A 22,016-nucleotide genomic window follows, 5' to 3' on the forward strand; every position below is an offset into this window, starting at 1 on the left:
AGTGCCAGGGACACAGCCATGGTGCAGGAGGCCACAGGCACCACGGAGCAGCCCATGGGGACAGAGCAGGGCAGGCCTGGGGGAGGGGGAGGGGGAGCTGAGGCAGAGGAAGGAGGGGAAGGGGCTTAGGGAGGCAGACAGTCAGCCGCACCGCAAAGAACACGATGAGCATGGGCATTTGGGGCTGGGACGGTGGAGGTGAGGCCAAGACATCAGCAGGCAGTCGGGGAGCTGGTCTCCAAGGCCCTTGTGACCAGGCTGAGACACTGAGAATGGGGGTCATCGCAGGGGGAGGGGAAGGACCTGGCCCCAGGAGGTGGGAACCCACCTCCCCACAAGCAGACACCATCTCTGGGCCCTGACCGAGGCTCTAGACACCACGCGGAAATCCCGAAACCTAGGTCTTTGCTTTGGATAAACACATGAGCTAAGGCCCATCTAACCCAGACCCGCCCTCCAAAGCCTTAATTTGGCAAAACAGAGAGAAAAGAGGCTCGTTCGTGCAAGTGCGCCAGCTGCTGGACCACTGGGCTGCTGGAGGTGGGGCAACCACGGGGCTGACGTGGCTGGAAGCAGAGGGTCCTGGGCAGGGACGGCCCCAGGCTGGAAGGGGAGCCAGCGACTACACTCAAATGCCCGCGGGGCTGGGCCCCCAGGTGTGGACAGTGCAGGGGGCTGGGCCCCCAGGGGTGGACAGTGCAGGGGGCTGGGCCCCCAGGGGTGGACAGTGCAGGGGGCTGGGCCCCCAGGTGTGGACAGTGCAGGGGGCTGGGCCCCCAGGGGTGGAGACCCCCGGGAGCAGCCGTCCCCGTTTGCTGCTGGCAGAGAGGATCCCAAAGAGGCCAGATCTCTGCCCGCTCAGGAAGCTGGGACTCAGGATTTGACTGCGAGGCCTCTGATCTTTTAAACGTAGACACTGATTCCAAAATGACACCGCAGGCAGGTCAAACAGAGCATGTGCCTGAGAGAGCCTCAGAGTTCTGGGGGCCTGAGGGACTATGGAACAAAATGGCCCCCCGACAAAGGAGTCAACTGAGACCCATAGAAGAAGGACCAGGCCTGCAGACAGTTAGGACCAAGTCGGGCCAAAGCCAAGGCCCCTGACTCTCCCATGCTCCCCCGGCACCTCCACCCACCTCCCAGAGGAACCCTGGGAAAAGCAGCACACACCTCTCCACCCCTCGCCTGCCCCCGCCGTGCAGACCCACCCAGCTGAGGGGCAAGGGCCATGTGGCCCCTCACTAGCCATCCCCCCTCCCCAGCAGGCCTTTGACCCCACACTTCCGGCTCCCAAGGTCTCCCACACTCCTCAGACCCCACAGCTGCAGAATTGCTCTCCCACTCTACGGAAAAGGGAAACCGAGGCCAGCGAGGCCAGATCATGGCCCAAAGTTCCTCTATGACAAGTTCCAGCCAGTGGGGAGGGGATCTGTGTCTGCTTGTAAGTCCCTGTAACTCAGGCACCGCCGGCAGGCCCCAACTTGCAGGGCAGGGTGAGCAGGGCTGAGTCAGAAGCAGGGCCGGGCAGGTTCAGAGCAGCCTGAGCACAGAGCCAAGTGCAGAGACGCCAGCCTCAGCCTCCCCTGCTGGAGACTGAAGTGGGGGCTAAGCAGGGGCCAGGCACCCTTAGGGTCAGGGGTGAATGCACAGCGCAAGAGCAGGCGCCGGCCCCGGCTAGAGAGAGCAGGGTGCTGAGGGCCCAGAGTGTCAGTGGTTCCCACACCGGGGCCCCTCTCTCCTCTGGTGCTTTCTGCCATCCCATCCCTTAGCCCACTTCTAACCCTGGGCCACAGCCAGGGGTTTTAATGCTGGCCTTTGCGGGGCGGTGGGGGGGAGTAAGGAGAACTACCCCCATACACGTGTTGCCTGGTGCCCCAGGGCCTCGTGGGCCAGCCCGGGGGTCTTGAGGAGCCCCATTCACGCTGGGATGTTCAGCGCCTGCTCGGTGCCGGGTCCCAGGCCAGGAGACACAGAGGAACAGGCCTCGGCCTGATGTCAGGGTGTCCCAGCCCCGGGGGAGAAGAGGGCAAGAGAAAACTAAAATCCCACGGAGCAGCTAGGGCCTATCAGCCGTGAAGGGCAGGCAGGGGGAGAGAAGCGCGCCTAGCAGCTCATATGCACAGGATTCATCTCGGCATTCAGTCTGGGCTTTTTGCAACTTTGTGTCTGTACACAGAAAAATGCACGAACGGAGCAGTAGTTCATCAAGTGATCCCTCCATGTGCTACCATTACACATTAAAATTACCTGTTAAGATACGAAAATGCAAATGGATCTTAACAAAAACTTTCCTTTTTTAAGGACGTGAAAAGCAAAGTGGGAGGATTTAGAATGCTACAATTTAGTTCCTAAAATACAGACATATTTTGAATATAAATGATCTGAGGGACAGACATAGTGTAGGTGCTTGGTCCAGAAAGTGAATTTTTGTAATTCATATTATCGCCATACTTCTTACATAGTAAATACAAAATAAATGTTGAATAAATCAGAAGGAAGGAAGAAAGGAAGGAAGGAAGGAAGGGAGGGAGGGAGGGAGGGAGGGAGAGAGAGAGAGAGAGAAAGAAAGAAAGAAAGAAAGAAAGAAAGAGGAAGGAAGGAAGGAAGAAAGAAAGAAAAAAAGAAAAATGCATGTGTAATCCCTGTGCAGCTCGGTGAATTTTCACAAAGTGAAACCAGCACCCGTATAACCAACACCCAGATCACAGTGACTTGAGCATCTCCCAGAGCCCCCCCCCCCCCCCCCCCGAGCTCCCTTCCAGGTACTAACCACCCCCCAGGGGAACCATTACATCTAACAGCAGAGACTCATAGGACCTGCTTTCATGCTTTATATAATTGGACTCATAACACAAGCTCCTTTTATGTCTTCTTGCTGAACATTACATCTGCAAGGTTCTCTCACTGCTGGAGAGAATCCTGTTGTGTGAACAGATGTGTAGGATGGTGACAGGGACATGGGAAAGGACATTCCAGGCAGGGGAACTTGGGGGACGAAGGCAGGGAGGTGAGAAACAGCCCAGGCCCCAACCTTGCTCCCACAGCAAGTATCTGGAGCTTGGAGGACCTCGCCGGTGCCCCTCCTCACCCAAAGAGGGTCACTGTTTACCACCAGACCAGCTCCCAGGATGGGCATCAGCCAGGAACCAGGCCTGAGTCTGCAGCCCAAGACCTCCCCAAAACTCCCGGCTCTGTGTCCTGTCCACCGCCTCCCAAATCCAGTCTGCTCCCCTCCCCCACCACCATGTAATCTGCAAGAAGAGGAAAGGCACCAGATATGCTCATTGTATGCAAATAATATGCAAATGAACTAGACTCCCTGGGTCAGCTTGGACAGTAAGCGACCAGAGCAAGGGGACAGCAGACCTTCAAACTCCAAGGGGATAGACCACCCCCAGCACTGTCTCAGTCCTCCCACTAGTTCCTAGAATACATAGCCCTCACCCCCAAACCTTCACCCCGAAGCTCCAGTCTCCTGCTCTTCCCTTCACCTACTGGTTCAACTTTGAGTCACAGGGGGGCTGCAGGATGGAGGCCTTGAGGTGGGCTCAGCCCCTGCCTTCCAGGAGCTCACAGTCTATCTGGGAAGTGGACACAGACACAGCCACCACTCCCCAGTAGAGAGCCGGGCTCAGGACAGCGCTTCTCAGCCTTGAAATTACCTGGGGACTTGGGAACTCAGTAGTTCTGGGTGTGGCCCGAGACTCTGCATTTCTGGCCAGCTCCCAGGGGATATTGATGTTCCTGGTCCCAGGCCACTCTGCAAGCACCCAGGAGTATAGAGGTGTGTGCACAGTGCCCCTGGGAACACGAGGGGGCTGGGAGAAAAGCAGGTAGAAGAGCCGTTAGGAACCAGCAGGCCAGGCTCAAATCTCAGCCCTGTCCTGATTTGCAGTGGGCACGTGTCTCCCCAACCCAGAGCTCAGGGTCCTGAGCTGAAAGATGCCCATGGATAACAACTGCCCCCACCTCACCAGGTTCCCGAGGCTTCAGTGAAACAGGACTTGTCAAGGGCCTCCGTGAAGCCTGGCACATTGCAAGTGCTTGATAATTGGGAGACATTAAAAAAAAAAAAATCCAAGGTTGACTAGGAAAGGGCATGGGGAAGATTTTGGGGTGAAGGAAATGTTCTCTATCTTGATTGGGGTGGTGGTCCTTTGGGTACACGCATTTGTCAAAACTCATGAACTCTGGGACCTCCCTGGTGGTCCAGTGTTTAAGAATCCCTCTTGCAATGCAGGGAACGCCGGTTTGATCCCTGGTCCGGGAACTAAGATCTCACATGCCACAGGGCAACTAAATCCTCGCACCACAACTAGGGAGAAGCTCACACACTGCAAAGAAGATGCCGCGTGCCGCAACTAAGACCCTACACAGCCAATAAATAAATAAATAAATAAACTCATGGACTCTGCACTTAAAATGGGTGAATACTTCAATTAAAATTGAATTAAATACTTCAATTGAATACTTCAATTGAACTTCAATTGAATACTTCAATTAAAGTTGAATTTTTACAAAGAGAGAAATGAGATTGGGACTTGCAAGGTGAAAAGGACAGGGGTTTCATTAGAAAGAGAGAACTGCCCAGGTGGAGGCATGGAGGTGGGAAAATGCAGCCACAGGAAGAAGGGGAGGAGACAGGTCTCCCTCACTGAGCACTTCTGTGAGGGGTGGAGGAGAGCCAAGACCAAAACTGGGAGGAGAGCGTCCTGACTCCCTCCAAGGGCTGCTGGAGACCAGGGTCCATGGAGCCCCTGCTGAGTGTTTCTGGGTGGCTGACATCAGTGACCCCTCATTGAGCACCTACTGTACGCCAGGCACTGGTTTGGGACTTAACCTAGATCAGGGCTCACCTGATCCCTTCCCAAGAACTAAAAATAGTTATTACATATTTAAGTCATTTTTTTTAAAGTCAAAGAACAACATTCCATGACACGAGAAAATTGTACAAAATTCAAATTTTGACGTCCAATAGTAAAGATGTATTGGAACACGGCCACGCCCATTTGTCCATGGGTTGTTTCACACTCCAAGGACAGAATTGAGTAGTTGTGACAGAGACCGAATGCCAGCAAAACCTAAAATATTTACCATCTGGCCCTTTACAAAACAGTTTGCCTCTTAAGCCTACAAAGTAGAGGTTAAGACCGCACTGTACGAATGAGGAAGAATGAGGGCGCTACGCAGCCTTCCTCCGTTGCTGAGGTTCGGACCTGCCCCCAACTCCAGGCAGGGCTGACCCCGCCTCCCTAGCCCTGCTGGCAAACCCGACCCACCTCCTCCGAGCACCCGGCAGAGCAGCAGCGTCCCCTGCCGGCGGTCGGAGGTTGGACGGCGCGAGCCGAGCCCCGACTCTTGGCGTCTGCCGCCACCTGGTGGCCTTCTTTGGAAGTGCAGCTAGGGGCCCCGGCGGATGGGGTCCGAGGGAAGGCGGGGCCCGTGCAGATAGATGTAGCAATGACCGAGGCCAACCGGCAAACTATTCAGGCAGAGATTGAAGCCTTCAAGCTAGTGTCCACTGAAAACGTTTCACCTCGTTCCTGCTTATTTGATGGGTGAGAGTACATGTGACAGTGCCTAGCAGGATGCCTAGATGCTTAAAAACGTCAGGTGTTGACTGTGGCTCTCAGTCTCCACTTCCTGCGGGGGTGGGGGGAGCAAGAGCTGCGGCCAGCGGATGATTGGAAGGGACTTGAAAGATCTTGAACTGACCCAAGTCCCCCACCCATGCACTGGGCTTTGCATGCTTCTTTCATTCTTTCTTACCTTCATTCATTATTCATTCATTCTTCCAAGAAAACTTTCTTGAGCACCAAACGAGGCAATGCCCTGATAACAAGACAGTGTCCTTGCCACGTGCATCTGATAGTCCAGTGGGAAAGGCTATTACCCGATAATTTCAGTAAGGCATGAGGAGCCATATTTAGGGGAAGCAGAGAAGCCTAAACCAGCAGAGCAGCACACAAGACTTTGGGGAAGGCTTCAAGTGGCCCAAAGATGGGTGAGTGCATGTGCAAAGGCCCAGAGGTGAGTGTGCCCAGCAGGTTGCTGAAAGAAGGCCTGAGAGGCAGGAACACAGAGAGCAGCCGGGCAAGGACACAAGACGAGGCTGGAGGGAGAAGCGGACTGTGCCAGGCAGAGCCTCCACTGCTGGGTGGATGCACAAGGGTCAACGGGCAGCCCCTGCAAGGTCTGGGAAGAGGCAGGGCACTTCTGTTCCTCAGGCTCACCCATTCCATGACTGGGCAGTTCTGATCGCTGGAAAGTTATTCATTCTGGGGTGAAGCAGCCAGCTGTAAGCTCCCCCTGCCCACAGGCTCCTGTCCTGCTCAGGACATGCACAGGTGGAGTGGCCTCCCTGCCCCAGGACAGCCTCTCACCCCCTCACAGCCTCACTGGCTCTTCCCTGACAAAGGCAGCCTCACAGGGCAGGCGGGAAGGAGCTCTGGAACCGGGCTCCAGGTGCAAATCCCAGCTCATCCCCTTAACGGCTGTGTAACCCTGGGCCTCTTACCTAACCTCTGTGAACCTCGATTCTCTCCTCTGTGAAAGAGGCATAACACTGCTCACCTCAGAGTGGGTGCACTTGCGAGGGATGGAGGTAAGAAGTACTCCCCGCCCTCGGTGTGCCCCCAGGGCCCTGGGCTGACCTGTGACGTGGGTCTTAGGTGTCGGTCATCAGTGAGCGCTCCTCGTTTGCCACTTCACTCCCAGTACAGTGCTTGCCACCTCATGAGTGCTCAATAATTTTAGCTGGATGAATGAATAAATGAGTAAATGAATGATCACCGTGCTGATTACATGCAAACCCACAATTGCCACTCGGGACACAGGACAGCACAATTACGAACGGTGACACAGCTCCCCAGCTGAACCATCAGTACCCTCGCCCCTATCACATCCCTGGTGAAGGTGCAGAGGTCCAAAGCTCGGAAGACAAACCCACTCAATTAAGAAGTGGAGAAGGGCTTCCCTGGTGGCACAGTGGTTGAGAGTCCGCCTGCCGATGCAGGGGACACGGGTTCGTGCCCCGGTCCGGGAAGATCCCACATGCCGCGGAGCAGCTAGGCCCGTGAGCCATGGCCGCTGGGTCTGCGCGTCCGGAGCCTGTGCTCCGCAACAGGAGAGGCCACAACAGTGAGAGGCCCGCGTACCACAAAAAAAAAAAAAAAAAAAGTAGTGGAGGAAACTCAAGACTGAGCCCTGCGTGTTCGCGGCGTCCTCTGTTGGACAGACCCATCATTGCGCGCCGCGGGAGGGGGTGGGGGACACGCAGTCCTTACCCCCGCCCCGCCCCCTCCTCCACTCTATCCCACTCTATCCCCGCGAACCCCTGGGGATAGCCCCGCCCCTTCCTCACACACCCCGTCGCCCAGGGAAGCCCCAGAGTGTACCTGACCCTCCGCAGACATCTTTGTCCTTCCTCTCGCCTCTCCCCTGCGCCCTCGGCAAGCACATTTCAGGCATTCCTAAATCCCCGCTAACCCGCCCCCGCTCTCTCAGTTGGTCTCAATTGTCAAATGTTGGAGCGGAAAAGGACTTTAATAATGATAGTAAATTATTAAAGTCCCTCTCTGCTCCAACATCGCCCCTCTTCTGGGCCACACAGAATCCCAGAAAGGGGGAGAATGTGGTGACCGTCAGGTCATTAGTGCAACCATCATTTCGCCTTCGGGAAAATCGGGGCAGGGGGAGGAGACTTCGTGGGCATTTGCCGCGAGCTGGACTCTATGATCGGCCCTTTCCTGGTACAAAGACACTTGCCCGAGGCCGCAGTGCAGAACCAGGACCCAAACCTGCCACTCCCTCCCTGCTTGGTACTCCTTCCATCCTACCGGGATCTCTCTTGGAAAAGGGACCTTGGAAGAGGGCGGTACAGGAAACACACGCACACACTCACTGTAGGCCTCCAACTGGTGTGCCCACCCCAGACCTAACGCCCCCACCCCTAGGGAGAGGACTCTCTTCCACACACCTCGAGGGAACCGAGTAACCTTTCAGGGCTTTGGATGCTGGGAAGGTAGTAGGAACAAGGGGGGCGGGGGCGGGAACCGGCGGGAACCTCACCTGTTCTGAAGCCCGGTCTATGCTGCCATCTTGTGGCCTTAGCAGGAAGTGCGCCTGTTCCGCCGCTCTGCGTCCGTCCTGTAATGTTCCAAGTTAACACGGGTTGAGCGAAACTGAACAGTGTGCTCCGGCTCGCAGGGACATAGAAAGGAACAAGGCACAGCCTTGAAAAGCCCGTTCCTTTACAGTTCATTTAAAGCTTACAGTCTGGCCGGGTGGCCTCCAAGTGACATGGTCCAAAACTCAACTCAGAGCCAGATACCAAAATAGAAGGTCTGCAAAAGGTTCCAAAAGACGGAGAGGCATCAGAAAAGTGATGTTGAAGCTGGGCGTTAAAGGGCAGGTAGAACTGGGGGCAAGAGAAGATGAAAGAAGACACTCCAGGTGAAGGGACCAGCCTGAGCAAAGATACAGAGGCAGGAAAACATCGGTTCTAAGGAATCCAGTTTGTCCCAAGACTAGGTCAGATGTAAGGCATTGAGGGCGAGATCATTTGGGAGCCTAACGGGCAAAGCTGAGTTTGTACTTAAATCCTTATGCAGTGAGGAACCAGCAAAAGTCTCTGAGCAGGGGCACAGCTCTGTCAGGGATCTCTCCAGGAATAAAAGCATAGGAGCTGCAGAGGAGGGGAGTGAACAGGGCAGACAGGAGAGAAGTTTGGGGCAGCTGAGAGGCTGCTGGGCAAAGAGAACAGATGAAGAACACGCAGCGCTGATGGTGGTACTACTGAGAGTGCTGACAAGCCAGGGCCACCAGGAGAGACGAGGACTTCAGCTCGAGTTGCTCTCGGTGAAGACGTCCTTCACGCAACTAGAAGTAATAAATTAATAAAAGTGGAAGCAGTAACACTCGCTCACATGTGTGCAGACTACATAGTAAAGAAAGCACTTTAACTCATGCATGCCTTTGACTAGTATTTATTGAGCCCCTACTATGCACCAGGCCCTGTGCTAAATGGTTTGGGATCCATCAGTAAAGGGTGGTTGATTCCAGTAGGGGAGACAGACATTAACAGCCCTAATAAATATGTAAAGTACATGGTGTTCTAGAAGGTGCTATGGGAAAAAAGGAGCCGTCATGCAGGGAAAGGAGTATGGGAGGACTGGGTGGAGAGCTGCAATTTAAAACAAGGGGTGGGGGGGGAGGGGGGTCCAAGAGGGAGGGGATGTGTTTATGCATATGGCTGATTCCCTTCGTTGTGCAGCAGAAATTAACACAACATTGTAAAGCAATTATACTCCAATTTAAAAAAAGTAAAATTTAATTTAAAAAAATATAAATAAATAAAACAGGGTGGTCAAGAAAGGAGCCATTTAAGCAAAACCTCGAGAGGAAGGGTAGCAGGGAATCTTAAAAAAAAAACAAACACAAGTGAACTTTTTTCCAAAACAGAAAGAGACTCACAGACATAGAAAACAAATTTATGGTTACCAAAGGGGAAGGGGGTGTGGGGGAGGGATAAATGAGGAGGTTAGGATTAACATGTACACGTCACTATATATAAAATAGATAAGCAGCAAGGACCTACTGTACAGCACAGGGAACTCTACTCAATATTTTGTAATAGTCTATAAGGGAAGAGAATCTGAAGAAGAATTTATTTATTTACCTACTTACTTTACTTATTTATTTATATTTATAGATAACTGAATCACTGTGCGGTACACCTGAATCTAGCATGATATTACAAATCAGCTATACTTCCATTTTTAAATTTTTTTAGTTTACTTTCCCCTAAGAGGCCTATGTTCCCCCCGCCTTCCCTTTTTTCTATTAAGATGGTATTTAAAGCCTGAATTCTAAGCCACCTTGGAATTACTCGTTTTTTTCCCTGGGTACCTCTCCCGTATGCATGAGGTATACGTGTTAATAAATCTGTTTGTTCTTCTCTTGTTAATCTGTCTTTTATTACAGGATTCTCAGCCAATAACTTAGAAGGGTGGAGGGAAAATTATGTTTTCTTCCCCTAGAACACATTGGGAAAGAAAGCCACGTGAATATCTGGGGAGAAGCTTCCAGATACCGAAGTGGGAGCATTTCCGGCATGTTTTAGGCCCAGCAAGGGAGCTGGTGTGGCTGGAGTTGGGGGTGGAGTGTGGAGTGGCTGAGATGGGCTGGGAGAGGTGATAAGGATTGATACAGGCGCCCTGTAGAACATGTGAAGACCGGCTTTTTCTTTTGAGCGGATGGCAGTCATGTTGTGATTTCCAGTTTAAGGAGCTTCCTCAGGCTGCCGTGTGGGGACCAGCTCCAGGGAGCTGGGGTGAAAGTTGGGGGGGCTATTGCAACAATCCAAGGCATAGATGATGGTGGTTCAGTCTGGGGCAGGGACCAAGGAGTGTTGAGCAGTGATCAGGCTCTGATATATTGTGCAGAGAGAGCTCAAGGTTGCCTAACCATTGGATGTGGGGTGGGAGAGAAGAGTCAGGATGCTGTCTCCATGGGGAAGGAGCAGCTTGGGCGGAGAGGGGAGATTAGGAGCTCAGACTAGGGCTTGGTAAGTTTGGGGTGTTTATTAAGCATCATAAGGCAGATATCAAGTGAATTAACTTCATTCAGCCCACTTGGTAACCGTGTGTGTGTGCGTTTGTGTGTGTGTGTGTTTTATTGTGGAAAGTACACGTAACATAAAATTTACCATTTTAATCATTTTTAAGTATATCATTCAGTGGCATGAAGTCGATTCACATTGTTGTACAACCATCATCCAACATCATCTTCCTCATCACAGTCCACCTCCAGAAACTTCTCATCATCCCAGACTGAAACTCTGTACCCATTAAACAATAACTCCCCATTCTCCCTTCCCCCAAGCCCTGGCAACCATCATTCTATTTCTATAAATTTGCCTATTCTGGTACTTCCTCTAGGTGGAATCATCCAATATTTGTCCTTTTGTATCTGGCTTTCTTCATTTAGCATAGTGTTTTCAAGGTTCATCCGTGTTGTAGCATGTGTCAAAATTTCATTCCTTATTAAGGCTGAATAATATTCCATTGCATAGGAATTCGTCTTGTTTATCCATTCATCCATCAGTGAACATTTGAGGGTTTTTCACCTTTTGGCTACTGTGAATAGTGCTGCTATGAACATGGGTGTACATCTGCTCATGTCTCTCCTTTCAATTCTTCTGGGTTTATACAGAGAAGTGGAATTGTGAATCATAGGTCGATTCCATGTTTAGTTTTTCTGAGGAGCTGCTATGCGGTTTCCCAACCCTGTGTGTTTTTTCCCCACTTTTACCCAGGAGGGCTTGAGAATCAGACAGGGAAAGGAACTTACAGGAGGTAGCAGAGCCCTGAGCCAAGGATGCTTGCCCCAGAGATGTTTCTGGTTCTCTTGGCCACTGTGATTCGGAAACCCCTGCTAGAGACAGACCTGGAAATAGAAACTTGTGGGAGCTGAATTGAACCGAGGTGCAAACTTAGGAGCCATCTTCATAGAGCTGGTGGGGAACGAGTTTGCCAGTTTGCTGCAGAAGAGAGGAATGTGAGACCCAAGACAGCAGGAAGCAGGAGTTTGGGACCTGGCAGGAGTCCAGAGAAGGAAGGGGAGCTATCAGAGAAAGCAAAGGGAGAGCTGCCTGTCAATACAGTCCATACAGTCCAATACAGTCCAAGCCATCCAATCACAGCTTGCTAGCAGCTGTGTGACTTTGGGCTGGTTACTTACCCTTTCTTTTTTATTTATTTATTTATTTATTTATTTATTTATTTATAAGTAGGTAAGTCCCTACTTACCCTTTCTGAGTCTCTGTCTCCCCATCTATAAAATGGTGATGATAAAAGTTCTTGCCTCAGGACTTCCCTGGTGGCGCAGTGGTTAAGAGTCTGCCTGCCAATGCAGGGGACACGGGTTCAAGCTCTAGTCTGGGAAGATCCCACATGCCGCGGAGCAACTAAGGCTGTGCGCCACAACTACTGAGCCTGCACTCTAGAGCCCGTGAGCCACAACTACTGAGCCCCCATGCCACAAATACTGAAGCCCGCGTGCCTAGAGCCCATGATCTGAAACGAGAAGCCACCGCAATGAGAAGACCACGCACCACAACGAAGACTAGCCCCTGCTCGCCTCAACTAGAGAAAGCCCGCACGCAACAATGAAGACCCAATGTGGCCAAAAATTAATCAATTAATTTTTTTAAAAAAGGTCCTTGCCTCGTCGAGTTGACGTGACAACTAAACACGATGAACTAGGATTTGTAAAGCCCTTGGCAGAGAGCTGAGCGTCACAGAGTCCAGGGAGGAAAGAGTCAGAGAAGTGGCTGGGAGAGAAGGGAAAGGCCCTCCTTCACATGGGCTGCTGCAGAGGGAATGTGAACCAGTTTGTCTCTGGAGGGCAGTTTAGCAAACACCTTAAAGATATGCTTTTCTGTTGACCCAGAAAATCCACTTAGAGGAATTATCCTGAAAGGCGTGCGAGTTGAATTACCCACAAGGATGTTCATGCAGTGCTGTTGATGAGAACAAAGGATTGGAGACGATTTAGATGTCCAAGAAAAGCAAACTGGTTACATTATTTATGCTACATTCAGATAAATAAAAACTTCATAGCCGTTAAAAGTGTGGTTGTAGGGCTTCCCTGGTGGCGCAGTGGTTGAGAGTCTGCCTGCCGACGCAGGGGACACGGGTTCGTGCCCCGGTCCGGGAATATCCCACATGCCGCGAAGCGGCTGGGCCCGTGAGCCATGGCCGCTGAGCCTGCGCGTCCGGAGCCTGTGCTCCGCAACGGGAGAGGCCACAACAGTGAGAGGCCCGCGTACGGCAAAAAAAAAAAAAAAAAAGACCAGGAGGGGTCTGCGCAGCTAAGACTTTTGAGCTAAGTTAGGGGAGGTGGTGTAAATGCCCTCTGTTGAGGGTCACTGGGTAAAACTTACATCGTTCGCTCACGTTTTAAGTAAGAATGGATTCTTTGGGGAAGATCTGAAGCCATGCCAAAGGCTGTGTACAGCATAGCAAGGCACAAGGCAGGAGGACGCTGAAAGCAGTGGGCAGATTCATAAACAGACAGAAACACGCCAAAATGGGTCCTGGTCATCCCTGGGTGGTAACTGACTTAACAGGTGGTTTTTGGGGGGTCACTTTTCTACTTTTCAAATTTTTATGCAATAAGAATGTATTATTTTACAACTTGGGGAGATATCATTATTTTGAAAATAAAATAAAGCATAGAGATGCTGAAAGAACTGAAGGAAGTGGGTTCACTCAAGGGCCATGCCAGGGCGCCCTGCCCTGGGCGGGGCTTCCGTGCCTCCCCCGCCCTGGGAAGAGAAGCCAGCAGTGATTTGGGGGTATCTGTTGGGGGGCACGGCCAGGCACAGACAGTCCTCCAGGGCGGGGGTACCCTCACAGTTAAGGGCACAGGCTCAGGGCTTGAACGCAGCCCTGCCGCTTACTAGCTATGATCTTGCGAAAATAATCCCAGCTCTCTAAATTCAGTGTCCTCATCTGTAAGAGAAGAGCCATTCCCACTTGGTGGGGCTTAGGGAGGATTGAACAAGACAGTAAATATAAACTGCTTAATGCCAAGCCCATCACTTGGAAGCAGATAGTAAATAATATTTCTACAACGGGCCATGGCCTCCCTATAAGGTAACCAAAGTGTCACTGTTTCCCCCATGCAGAAGCCCAGGCCAGTCTTGAAGCAAAAGCCCAAACCTCACTCTGTCCCCAAAAGAAAATCCTCTCCTCAAAAGCACCAGTGAGCAACTGGTATTTTACGAAGGATTCAGCAGGAGCAGTGAGGATGGGTCAGGTGGGACACCAGGTGGGACACCAAATCCAGGTTCTCCCAGACCCTCCCTCTCCACCTGGCCCCACAGACTGCATGGCCCCCAGCCTCACTGGCCACGCCTACCCCTCCCTTGGCATCTCCCCGGGGGTCTCGTCCTTCGCCCAGCATCTTAGCTCCACCAGTCTCCTCCACCTGCCAACTAAGGCCCCTCAGGGCACTGGAGCTGCTCTCCTTAGAAGGTGAGCTGCAGGTTATAGATAAACCAGTGGATTTTTTCCTGATACATACAGGAAAGGACGCTGAGGTTCAGAGAGATTATGCAAGCTCTCTTGTAATAGGGAAGAACAAACGTGACTCCCTCCATACTGGATCTGTTTCTTTTACTTTAACCTTTCCATTCTACTGCTCTTCTTACAAGTTAAGAATGTTGCTTATAGCCTGCAATTTACAGGATAGCCCATTCTTAAGGCTCTGAACTTTAAAGGTATAACACTTTTCTAACCATATAGAAATAAAAAGTTGCAGAACAGAGAATAACCTTTTTCTTGTTGAAGGTTTACAGGAACATCGAAACCTGATCTACGCAGACAGCTACAAGGGGAGGGTGGGACGAATTGGGAGATTAGGATTGGCATATATACCCTACCAAGCATAAAATAGCTAGCTAGTGGGAACATGCTATAAAGAACAGGAAGCTCAGCTCAGTGCTCTGTGACAACCCAGATGGGTGGGATGGGGGGGTGGAAGGGAGGTCTAAGAGGGAGAGAATATAGGTATACGCATAGCTGGTTCACTTCATGGTACAGCAGAAACTAACACAACATTGTAAAGCAATTATACTCCAATTTAAAAAATTGTTTTAATTAAAAAAAAAAAAAAGGATTCTGGCACCAAGAAGTTTGCAGCAACCAACCACACCCCCTCCCCTTTTAGTATAAAAGAAGCCTGAATTCTGACTCAGGGAAGACGGTTCTTTGGGACACTAGTCCACCACCTTCTCTGTCTGCTGGCTTTCTGAGTAAAGTCGCTATCCTTTGCCCCAACAACTGGTCTCTTGATTTTGGCCTGTCCTGCGGTGAGAAGTACGAGCTTGGAGTTGGTTACAGCCTGAGGACACAGAACACACAAGTAGCAGGACAGCATCTCAAACAGTCCCTTGACTTAAAACCCCAATTTTGTTAGCAGGGCCTCCTGTGGGGACCGAGATGATTCCCCTGGGTTTGGGCTGCAACGCAGGAAGCTCTCATATCCTCGGGAGCATCTGGGAAGAGAGAAAAGAAAACACCCACGAATACATGCTCACACTTACTCAGATATGCATCCACACGCACACTGACACTCACATGCCTATAGCCTGCACATACACTCTCATCTGCACGTATTCACACACACCCACACACACGTTGTCCCGCTCATCTCTGAAGCACAACTGAACTCTGGCAGCCCCCCGACCCTTCTGTCAAAGTGTGGGTTCAGCCACTGTTTGTTTAAAGAAAGGAATTAGGGATCCAAAAAAATGTTTGTTTGTTTGTTTGTTTTGCGGTACGCGGGCCTCTCCCGTTGCGGAGCACAGGCTCCGGACGCGCAGGCTCAGCGGCCATGGCTCAGGGCCCAGCCGCTCCGCGGCACGTGGTATCTTCCCGGACCGGGACACGAACCCGTGTCCCCTGCATCGGCAGGCGGACTCTCAACCACTGCGCCACCAGGGAAGCCCCCAAAAATGTTTTTTAAATCCTAGTCTATGTGCTGTGATAGCTGCCCTGTCCACAGCAGCAGTGACCACCCAGACTCAGTCCTCGAGAGTGTAGTAACATCCCCTCCTCACCCCAAGAATCGGGATGCACTCCCAGGCACTAGCCCCACCAAGGAAATGACCAACCCCCTTACAAAGGCAGAATCACCCCAAGGCTTCCCCTGGAAACCCAGCCACTCCAGGTGGCCACGCTGCCCACCAGGAAGAGGGCCACCACCACCCTGGCCAGTGTCCTTGTCCAAGCCCAGGCTTGGACAGAAGAGCTAATGCCACCTGCTTTGTCAGAATCTCGTGGGACGGGAGTGGGAAGCATTCAGCACCGCATGTAGTGAGTAGCGGGTACTCGATAATTGTTTGTTTCACAAAATGAAAAATGTATTGCCCACGGGTGAACGCTAACGTAAACCATGGGGTTTGGGTGACTGGGATGTGTCGCTGTAGGTTCATCAGTTGTAACAAATGTACCACTCTGGAATGTTGACGGTGGAAGAGGCAGCTATGCCTGGGTGGGGGCAGAAGGTATATGGGAACTCTGTACTTTCCTCTCGATTTTGCTGTAAACCTGAAACTGCTCCAAAGAATAAAGTCTATTTTTTCGTAATTATTTCCTAGAATTCCTCTTAGGAAGAGTCTTATCTAGGGGTAGAGAGGACAGCATCTAAGCTGTTTGGGGCAAAGGACAAGGTCGGTGCCCCAGCCCCTGGGGCATGGTCAGGTGGCCATATTTGGTCACTAGCTGGTGGAGGCGTCAGCTCGGGCTGGGCGAGTGAAACAAAAGGAAAGACCTTCACCTTCTTGGTGGTAGAACTCTCAGCCCTGCCCAGGAAGAGACCCAGTTTGGGTGGGTGAAGATAAGCCACTTGGGAAAGGAAAAGATCATGTAACTCTCTTCACATGACCATCCCTGAGCTGTTTTCTCAACTGGGAGCAGGAAGCAATTCGCAAGCTCATCAGAGATGCTTGAGGCTGGAGTAGGAGACCAGGAAACACGTCTGATGTTGGTGAGGAGGAGGCTGGGGGGACAGTCAAGCGTATGAGTGTGGATTTGCCACGTGCTGTGTCAACGAACCCTCTCTTCAGTCTGGAATCATCTAGAGCAGTGCTTTCCAGTAGAAACATAATGCATGCCACCCATGTAACTTTAAATTTCCTGGTAGACACATTTTTAAAAAAGTAAAAAGAAGCAGGTGAAATTAATTTTAATAATCTATTTTATTTAACCCATATATCCAAAATATTATTATTTCAATAAGCAATCATATAAAAGTTATTGAGATATTATTTTTTATTTTTGGCTGCATTGGGTCTCCGTTGCTGCGTGCAGGCTTTCTCTAGTTGTGGCAAGCAGGGGCTACTCTTCATTGCGGTGCGCGGGCTTCTCATTGCCGTGGCTTCTCTTGTTGCAGATCACGGGCTCTAGGCGCACGGGCTTTAGTAGTTGCAGCACGTAGGCTCAGTAGTTGTGGCTCGCGGGCTCTAGAGTGCAGGCTCAGTAGTTGTGGTGCACAGGCTTAGTTGCTCCGCGGCATGTGGGAATCTTCCCGGACCAGGGCTTGAACCCGTGTCCCCTGCATTGGCAGGCGGATTCTTAACCACTGTGCCACCAGGGAAGCCCTACATTAGCTTTTTAAAAAATAAAATAAAAATAAAAATAAACCTGAGGAGGTATGGTCTCTGTCCAAGGAAGACTGCCAAACACACCTGTGAGCTTCTCCCAGAGAGGGACCTGGTGTGAACTGACTTCCCCACAACGACATCTGATGCTCTTTACTCCATCTGGAATGTCTACCCCCACCCCCACCCCGCCCCAGGGGACTCCAACTGCCACGCTCAGAACGCAGCACCCTCTATGCACCTGTGCCCCTTCCACCTGCGCCCCTGGCTCGCTGGGGGCATCTTCTGAACCCTGCCAAGCTGTGGACTCCCTGAGGGTAGGTGCCAGGTCTGGCCCTTCCAGGCTTCCTCCGCAAGCCCAGGCTACACTTTATCCTCCCCGCAACCGAGTCTGCAGTTTGCCTGCCCAGGGGAGGGGAACCAGGGTCTCTGGCCTGTACCTCCCTCCCTAAGCAAAGCTGCCTCCCCTGATCCCATCCACAGAGGGTCCTGCAGGACTCCCAGAAGGAGGAGGAAGCAGAGGGGAAGGAGCAGAAAGCAGGATGGGGAAGGCAGATGCTCCACCAGCAAAGGGGGGCCGAGTAGGAGTCCCTGGCAAGCGGAGGAAAAGAGAGAACAAGAAGAAAGCCTGGGGCGCAGCGGCAGGGGCGGGGGGATGGCTGGAGGGGAGCAAAGCACGCTGGGCTTAAGGGTCCAGCTCCGTGAATTTTTACCACCAGGATCAAGATGGAGATCGTTTCCAGCACCCCATAAGGGTCCCTCGCGTTGCTTCCCACTACACACCCTGGGTGGGGGGAGGCTGAAGGGGTGATGTATCATGAGCGGAACCCCGGCTGAGGGCTAAAGCACATCTCACAACAGCCCCGTGCAATCTGGGTCAGTGCTGCAGCAAGCCCAGGTCTGCCTCCGTTTCCAAGTGGTAAGAATAGCAGACTTCATTCCCTGAGGAGCAGTGGGGGGGACATGATTCCCATCATGTACATACATACTGGTAGCTCCCAAATAAGGAACGCAAGAAAGATCGCGTATATTTGACTTTCTTTCAATCAAGTTAAATCCTGTGCCGGTTATCCCACCAGCTGCCCAGAAATCTGACCTTGGATGTGACAGGGCCTGATCCCCAGGATTCCCTCTAGGTCACGGGGTTCTCTGTAGCACCAGAGCTACAGGGAGGCTGCTTGGACCAGATCAGCCATCTGCCTTGGTTACCATGGAGATGCCTATTTCCCCAGAGGATGTGATCTTTTCCTGGTGAGAGATTCTGCTGCTTCCATGCCAGGTTCAGAGCCCTGGGGAATCTTAATCAAGGCTGAAGGTCCCCAGGAGTCCCACACAGCCATGCCCTTGCCATGTCCCAAGCTCACCCTGGAGAGGTGCCCACCTCTGTCCCCCCATTCTCAGGGACTTGCTCCTGTCCCCTGCGGCTCTGAGCTCTCTCTCTTTCCCTTCTCCTCTGAGAATCTGGCATTATCTACTTAGTGATTTAATAACATTACATTTTTATCCTGTCACACTTATTTTTCTCTTTAAATCTCCTCAAAAGCTTAAGAGAGAAAGTATTCATATCCCTTTGTGCAGATGAAAAATATGGAGGCTGGGAGACTAAGTCACCCAGGCAGGAAGAGGTGGAGGTGATACTCAGATTCAGGTACTCCAGAGCCCGTGCTCCGGGGTCAGGACTCGGAAGTAGAGTGAGGTAACAAACAGGACAGTATTATCAGCAGGAACAGATGTCACTTTCAGACAAATTTGTCCTGGCTCCATCATTACTATACAAGCTCCCCGGGCTGGGACAACCTCTGCACTAGGTGGTGGACTCTTTTATTTTTTTTAAATAAGATTTTTTTTTTTTGATGTGGATCATTTTTGTCTTTATTGAATTTGTGACAATACTGCTTCTGTTCTATGCTTTGGTGTTTTGGCCCCAAGGCATGTGGGATCTTAGCTCCCCTACCAGGGATCAAACTCGCTCCCCCTGCATTGGAAGGCGAAATCTTAACCACTGGGCCGCTAGGGAAGTCCCTGGATAGTGGACTCTTATAGACCCTCCTTGGAAATGTCCCCAACGGGAACACAGAGCTACAGACTTTAGACCTGGAAAAGGCCTTAGGAATCACTGAGTCCTCCTTCTAGGGGATAAAATGGAAGCCCTGAGAGGCGAACAGGGTTCGCCCAGGAAGCTGGTGGTAACCAAGAACTGGGTGTCCCACTTTCCTAGCCACCTGCCCCTGGCCTGGCCTCTGAACAGTAGGCTGGCCAAAGCAAAGCCTGTGTGTGTTTGTGGCAATAACTGTTTACAGTGCACTGAGGTCAGGTCTGGCACCGGACACCAGGTCCCTGTAAGAGGAGCTGGGGAACATGCTTATCTAGGGCCACCCTCCCTGCCCTGCACCAGGAAGCCAGGTCCAGGAGCTCCCTTTAGAGCCCAGAGTCGAACCTCTGAAAAGGACCTTTTCTCAGTGCTTCACCCCAGGACTCTCTAAGAGGGCGGCAGAGGTTGCAGCCTGGAGCCAGGGGTTGGCCATTCCTAGTAACTGAGCAACTATGAGACAAGTTGGGACCTGGCACTCTTTGCTGCAGTGTTTGCACCTGAACAAACATCTCCTAGAGCAACAAAATGCAAAGAAACTATGAGGGACTAAAAATAACTGCATGCATGCACAGTTGGGGCAAATTATGGATAACAAGATACAAAAAGACCAAAAACCCAACTGCCACTTCTGAAGACCCAGGAGCAAAAGCGGGGTACTGCGCATGCCCCCTGCACTCAATTCCACCAAAGGGGTGGGCAGACCTCCTGAGCCACCCCCTCTGGCCCGACCCCTGGACACACCCCTACCTCACCCCATATAGGGAACCAGCTCGCCCCCCCTCAGGAGCAATCAGGGGAACCGGTTGCTTGTTTTTGCTCCCCCCTGCTGCAGCAGGGCCCCCAGTGAAGCCTTGCCTGAATTTCTTGTCTGGCCTCTTAGCAATTTCTATCGATTAAGGAAGGCCAAGAACCCTAACCGGTAGCACCTACAATGCCTGTTCATTCGACAAGTATTGTGCACCTACTGTGTGCAGGCACCTACTGCACACACAGCAGAGGAGAGAGGCACGTACCCTATTCTTTTGAGCTCACAGTCTAACAGGGAGATAAATAAGGGAACTGGCAGAGCCAGACCACGGGCATGCCACCTGTGCCATCACACAGGGCCCCACGCTTAGGAGGGCCCTGTGCCTGGCTTAATGTTCTGCTGTCGTTGTCTTCAAATTCTGAATCGTTTTTGAACAAAGAGCCTCACGCTGTCATCTTGTACCAGGCCCAGCAATTTATGTAGCCGGTTCAAGGAACAGGCAAGCAAAATGCAGTGTGATTAATGCCAAAGAGAGGAAGCGGGGGCACAGAGATGACTCCCAGCTGAGTCCTGGAGGATGAGTGGGAGATATCAAACAGGGAAGAGGAGGGAAGAAAAGGGACAGCACGTACGGACCCTGCAATGAGAGAGATCGGGTGCTTCATAGAACGTTGTAGAACGTGGGGAGCGGTGATACACCATGAGGTGAAGGGGAACTAGGACCAAGAAAAGCCAAGATAATCCTGAAGAACAAAACAGAGGAGCTCACGCTATTGGGCACAGAGACTTTTTATAAAACTCCGATAATTGACAGATTACGGCTCTGGAATAAACAGAGCAGTGGAACAGAACAGAGAGTCTGAAAACGAACCCACGCATAAATGGAAATACGATTATGATAGAGAAGGCAGGACAAATCAGGTACTAGTCAATAAATGGTGCTGGGACAACTGGCTATCCACATAGGAAAAAGAATTAGACCCCTCTCTCACATCTCACACACACACACACACACACACACACACACTTCCAGGTGGTTTAAAGACCTAAATGTGACTGGGAGATTGCGATCAACATATATACACTAATATGTACAAAATAGACAACTAATGAGAACCTGCTGTATAGCACAGGGAACTCCACTTCGCTGTACAGTAGAAACTAACACAACATTGTAAAACAACTATATCCCAATTTTTTAAAAAAGACCTAAATGTGAAAAAGCAAAGCTTTAAAACTTTCGGGAAAAAAACAGGGTATCTTTATAAACTGGAGGCAGAGAAAAGATTTCTTCAATATGACATAGAAAGGATCTTTTCCTAAAAGGAAAAGATAAGCTGGACCACATTGCGATTTTAAATTTTCTTATAACAAAACATGTGCGCACACTGGGGGAGCCAGCTCTGACTCATTCACTCTCTCTCCCCAAACCCCTTTCAAGCACAGCCACGTCTGTAACTGTAGAGGTTTCCAGGTGGAGGAAGGTTGTGTCCTTAGCTTCTTCTGGGATGGGTGTGAGACTGGGACGCCCATGCCTTCTAGCCATGGTTCCCCAATTCCTGATATCAAGGAAGCCAAATGATTATTCAAAAGATTACTTAGTAAATACGGAATCAAAAAACTATCAAGAAGAATGGTATAGATGATCTTACTTGCAAAACAGAAATAGAGAGACACAGACATAGAGAACAAACGTAGGGAAACCAAGGGGAGAAGGGGGGGTGGGGGGATGAATTGGGAGACTGGGATTGACATATATACACTATTGATACTATGTATAAAACTGGTAACTGGGCTTCCCTGGTGGCGCAGTGGTTGAGAGTCCGCCTGCCAATGCAGGGGACGTGGGTTCGTGCCCCGGTCTTGGAAGATCCCACATGCCGCGGAGTGGCTGGGCCTGTGAGCCATGGCCGCTGAGCCTGCGCGTCTGGAGCCTGTGGTCCGCAACGGGAGAGGCCACAACAGTGAGAGGCCCGTGTAGCGCAAAAAAAAAAAAAAAAAAAAAA

The 22,016-nt window shown here is 51.3% G+C and overlaps 1 protein-coding gene and 1 long non-coding RNA gene across 2 annotated transcripts in view; both read right to left on the reverse strand.

Annotated features, from left to right (window-relative positions):
- Positions 1 to 7,441, reverse strand: part of LOC113613742 (keratin, type I cytoskeletal 42-like) — a 32,618-nt gene extending 25,177 nt beyond the window's left edge. Inside the window, 2 exon segments of the mRNA XM_027094676.1 lie at positions 6,654 to 6,756; positions 7,398 to 7,441. The gene's annotated coding sequence lies outside the window, so the exon portion shown is untranslated.
- A 9,750-nt stretch (positions 7,442 to 17,191) lies between these two features.
- The window catches only part of LOC113613544 (uncharacterized), a 7,407-nt gene continuing 2,582 nt past the window's right edge, over positions 17,192 to 22,016 (reverse strand). The window contains exon 2 of the long non-coding RNA XR_003430289.1: positions 17,192 to 18,112. This is a non-coding gene — a long non-coding RNA (uncharacterized LOC113613544). The remainder of the gene's footprint in view (positions 18,113 to 22,016) is intronic.

The sequence above is a fragment of the Aethalodelphis obliquidens genome, unplaced genomic scaffold, assembly GCF_003676395.1.
Source record: "Aethalodelphis obliquidens isolate GAN/ISIS:26980383/991018 unplaced genomic scaffold, ASM367639v1 scaffold89, whole genome shotgun sequence".
NCBI classification, from domain to species: domain Eukaryota; kingdom Metazoa; phylum Chordata; class Mammalia; order Artiodactyla; family Delphinidae; genus Aethalodelphis; species Aethalodelphis obliquidens.